At 42.6% G+C, this 5108-nt stretch overlaps 1 long non-coding RNA gene across 2 annotated transcripts; it reads left to right on the top strand.

Moving 5' to 3' along the window:
• The first annotated feature begins 692 nt into the window (after positions 1-692).
• Positions 693-4831, top strand: LOC135507706 (uncharacterized). 2 transcript variants are annotated; one of them, XR_010450695.1, is made up of 3 exons: positions 693-2850; positions 3129-3259; positions 3460-4831. It is a non-coding gene; the product is annotated as an uncharacterized LOC135507706 (long non-coding RNA). The 2 variants fall into 2 exon arrangements; XR_010450694.1 differs by having other exon boundaries at positions 693-2919.
• Positions 4832-5108: the final 277 nt, after the last annotated feature.

Raw genomic sequence — 5108 nt, 5'->3', positions numbered from 1 at the left:
TCCTTCGAACCTATAAGTGTCTATCCTTGTCACCGATTGGATCTAGCCAACCATTCTCTTTAGGTCATTTACGGTAATTGTTCTATACAAGTCTGCTCTGAGCATGAAAGATACTGATCATGGCCTTTTCTCAATTGGTTTTGCGTCCTCTCTCCTCCGGCCTCCTTTTGAATAAGGTCAAAGGTAATCGAGGAGAGGTAATGTGGACGAAAATGCACTTGAATGAAATGAGACTGCTTCTCCGTATTCGCGGATCATGAGGCAAATAATGTTTAGGGCTGGATCCCAAAATAAATGTGTAAAGTGATAATTAAGTTAGTTGTGCAAGATAAAACATAAGTAGCATATTTGTTTTTAAACATCTGCATGCTTTTCTCCACCAACAAAACATAAGCTGATTCAAAAATTGCATGGTAGATTTCAAAAAGACTATCAAGGAGGGGAGGACACTTCCTTTCGACTACTAACGAATTCATATGTCCTCGACCACTTATCCTAGGATGGAAGGCGCACCTGGGTGGATGGTGGTTGGAAGAGCGCGCTTGTTTGAAATGGAAAAGCGTTGCGGTAGCTTTGATAAAGAATAACATCAAGACGAAGCAGCTGCTTTATAAGTGGGATGCAATGTTGTGCGCTACATCCCGAGGGGTTTGTGCTGATTGTCCGGAGATTGTGACAGCCGGTTAAATGGCGCCCCTTGACAAGGCACAAGACAAGAACAACATCTCTGTCAGAAGAAGTGCAGTATTATCATAAGGAGACATATACTTGGAATACGGAGGAGGAATGGAGGGGAAAATAGAGGCAGAGGATGTCTAAGAGAAAGAGGGAGGAATACGGTGAGCTTGAGTTGGTTAAAAATGGTGGGAAAAAGGGATGGTTTGTTAAAAGAAGAATTGTAGAAAGTGTAAGCAGAGAGCTGAAGACAGGAGGAGAAATAGAAGTGAATAAGGTCAAAGTATCAGAGGTGGTGAAGTTCTCTTAGCCCGAGGCTTGCACTTAGGGTCAGGATAAAGATGAGTCTGTGACAGTAGGAGTGAAGTTTTTGGGAAAAGTGGACCCTTGCCTTTTGGCTGATCCATTTGTGAAAATAGAGTTGGGTGCTGTGGAATCGATGAGGGTAACCAGAAGTGGTCTTGTGATAATTGTTTGTGTTTCTGCTGGTCAGAGGGAGAAGGTGCTCCCAAGTTAAACAAATGGGGGCAATAAATTAATTTAATTGTTTTGCTCTCAAGAATAGGGCACCATTGAAAGGAGTGATCACCGGGGTAGCAGTAAATGTAAAAGTTGACCAACTGAAGGGAAGATGCCCAGTGGTTGTGATGCTCGTCGCACAGACAGGGTGGCTTGAGTGATGAAACAGTCATTGTCTGTTCTTTTGAGTTTTGATGTTGTCTTTGGCCGACAAAGTGATGTTAGGATATATAAGTTATCCTGTACAAGCTTTTGTGCCGAATACATTATGTTGTTACAGGTGTCAAGCTTATGGGCATGTGTTAGCAGTGTGTAGGAAGGAGGATCCTAGGTGTGAGAAGTCTGCAGAAGGGCATGAGACAAAGGAATGTGTAGCATTGGGGAAAGTAGCGGTGCCCATCAAATCAAACTTTATTTGCCACATGCGCCAAATACAACAAAGGTAGACATTACTGTGAATTGCTTGCTTACAAGCCCTTAAAGCAACAGTGCAGTTCAAGAAGAAGAAAATATTTACAAAGTAGGCTAAAATCAGATCAGAAATGTCCCGTGCGAGAGATGCAGGTTGAGGTTTCCAAGGTTAGAGTAGTGTAGAAGTTGTCATATGCTGAGGCAGTGAAGAAAGTAGGGGAAGATGAGTCAAGGGGGAGGGGTCCTGAGAGCAGTGGTGTGAATAGTAGATCTGTACCAGTACAGAAGGATAAACCAACAAGTGATATGTTTCAGTAATATGTTGTTGTTGTTTTTTCATTTATAGCAATGATTATCAGCTGTACTGCAGGGATGGAACGTAAGTCTCAGAAAATTCAGGTTGTGGTGGCAGCTGCAGAGAGGTAGTTGTCAAATCTCGCACACACATCAGAAGCGTTACAGGGTGTGTTAAGTGGTGGTGTCTCATCCTTTCATTTTTCTATTGTGTTATTGACTGTACGTTTGTTTATCCCATGTGTAACTCTGTGTTGTTGTTTTTGTCGAACTGTATAAGTGAGTTGCAAAGTATAAGTGAGTTGTACTCCAGTCTAGTAGATGGCGGCAATGCAACATTTATTTGATGCCAACCGCGGTTAAACCTCGAAGAAGAAGACCACTTATCGGTTTCCGGTTCACGGATGACAGACTTTTTTTTTCTCCCTCAAATGCGGAAAGGCCCATGAATAGGTTTGATGTGTAACATAATAAACAATACCGTATTTCAAAGAACAGCGCGCATATACTTTTTTATTTATCCGCCAACCAATAACATCTGTGTAAACAATGACCAATAACAATTTCCACGTTGCATTTTTGTTGATATTTAGACTTTTATTAACATCCTGGAACTCAAAACTACACAACATCACTCCATGTAGAATTTAAATCGCGTTGGAGTCCGAACTTACTTGATGTTATCTAGGTAACGTTAGCTAACTGTATGGATTTTCACACTCAAATAGCCTCCATCATGGAGCTGCTAGCGAATTCAGCCGTGGCTGAGATCTGTAAATTCGTAGACGACGACTATGTAGTGTTTAGTTTGGAAATAAATCAAAGCCAGAAAGAAAACGGGATTGCGGCGGAAACTACAGCTCCTGGAAATGAAGGTGGCACGAGAGCGCGTCCTCGCCAGTCGTCCCAGTAGCGTCAAGATCGTCGACCGATACAGATGAATGACAAGAGGTACATTTTTCAGAAGCCGGATGCCGTGGGTAATGTCTAGAAGGCATGTCATGCCGCTAATGTCAAAAGGTTCGTCGGTGAGACTTTTGAAATTTCAGCTAATACTTTTCCTAACATTAACCTAATTATAGTAACCTGCTACGTTAAGTATCCAAAGCTGCTTAAAGTGCGCTAACCTGATACGAAAAGTGACTTCTGACATTAGCTGCAACCTACCTAGTCTAAATCGATGCTTCGTGGACAGTACATTATTGAACCACCTCCAATAACCCTTTTAGATGAAGGACATCTCACTTGAGGCTACAGGAGCTTTGTGAAGCCAGCGCGACACAGCATGTGGAGAGATGACCAACTCATATCTATAGATGAGGGTTGTGGAACCTCAACCTAGCATGTTATCGTGATAGAGGTTGGTGTCATAGTGTAACATAGAAAATTACTGTACATCAAATGTGGCTCGTTTATTTCAGAAAGGCTCCCCTCAGCTATTAATTTTCTTACATGTTCATCCTTATTTATCTGCCATAGGGGTACTTGTGAGACTTCCCAGTGACATTGTTATCCAATTCAAATCATGTACAGACAATAACCTCTCATGTCAATCTGCAGAGGCTGCAGGTCCTGGGTTAAAGCAGGAGAGGACTGAAGGTGAGGACCTAAGACACAACAGAGACATTGACTAGAGCAGCGGCTGGAGTGATGCCCCCTGTAGCCATGGAGGACCTCCCCACCGTCACCATGCCCCAGACCAGGACCCAGCACAACGTGAGTGGAACGGCGAACACCATCCTCATGTCAGAGACGTACACCAAGACTTTAACTGTAACACAAAGGCTCTTACACACCGGATCTTCCCACAAATCAGACCCAGAGAGTCTGATCCTGGCTCAGAGTATTTACAGGTATTTCAGCAGAGCCAGAGGACAGTTAATTCCTGTGGGGATAGTGATGCAGCCATTATCCATCTTGTTCTTACGCTAGAGATGGACCCTGGCAACATATCCTTGGGTTTAGACACAGACTGATCTGTCTAGAGGGAATTGGAACCTGTACAGTAGTAGTGTATACTCTGAAGGGTGGGGAAGGGCAGGGAAGGCGACATTCCTCCTACATGGAATGCAGAGATTTCTTAGATTACAGGGAAAGTTTAGAGACAAATCCAAATATTCACAACCCACTCCCCTTTCCACATGTTCAGGGACTGCGACCCAGTTTCCTCATCGATGGGGCCTTCCGATTCAAACGTCCTTTTCGATCAGGTATTGAACTCAAGGGCCAAATCACGGGGAGGGGAAGCCACATCAGGCAATAGTAAAGAGAAACGATTCCTCTGCATGTTCTGTAACAAAGGCTTTAGCTGCCTCCAGAAGGTGGAGATCCACCAGAGGGTCCAGACAGGGGAGAAACCATTCAGCTGTACCCAGTGTGATAAGAGATTCTCCCGCCAGGACCATTTGAAGAGGCACCAGAGGGTGGATTCTCCCGACATCACCAGCTGAACATGAGCCACAGGGGAGAGAAGCCTGTACACACTGCAGGAAGAGGTTCTTAGAGAAGAGCTACCTAAGGACACACCAGCAGAAAACAATCCCACTCTAGAACATAGAAAGAAACCATTCCACTCGATAGCTTCTAATGTTTAGGTCAAACCCTGCATTAAAGACAAAGATGAATTGTGATTGTTGTCAGCAGAAAACATCCACAGATGCAGTTGGAATTACGAGAGTAAAAGATTTCAGTGTTCAATATTCCTGAGTAAAATATTGCATCTAGACACTGTGATATATAAAACATACAGTGCCTTCAGAAAGTATTCACACCCCTTGACTTTTTCCAAATTTTGTTGTGTTACAGCCTGAATTTAAAATGTATTAAATATATTGTTTTTCACTGGCCGACACGCAATACCCCATAATGTTAAAGTGAGTTATGTTTTTAGATATTTTTTACAAATAATGAATAAATGAAAAGCTGAAATGTCTTGAGTCAAGTATTCAACCCCTTTGTTATGGCAAGCCTATATACTTTTGGGAGTAAAAATGTGCTTAGCAAGTCACATAAGTTGCATGGACTCACTCTGTGTACAATAATAGTGTTTAACATGATTTTTGAATGACTATCTTATCTCTGTACGCCACACATGTAATTATCTGTAAGGTCCCTCAGATGGAGCAGTGAATTTCAAACACAGATTCAACCACAAAGACCAGGGAGGATTTTCAATGCCTTGCAAAGATTGGTTAAACATTTAGAAGACA

Source organism: Oncorhynchus masou, chromosome 21, assembly GCF_036934945.1.
Source record: "Oncorhynchus masou masou isolate Uvic2021 chromosome 21, UVic_Omas_1.1, whole genome shotgun sequence".
In the NCBI taxonomy this organism is placed as follows: domain Eukaryota; kingdom Metazoa; phylum Chordata; class Actinopteri; order Salmoniformes; family Salmonidae; genus Oncorhynchus; species Oncorhynchus masou.
This window is presented reverse-complemented; position numbering and strand designations above follow the sequence as displayed.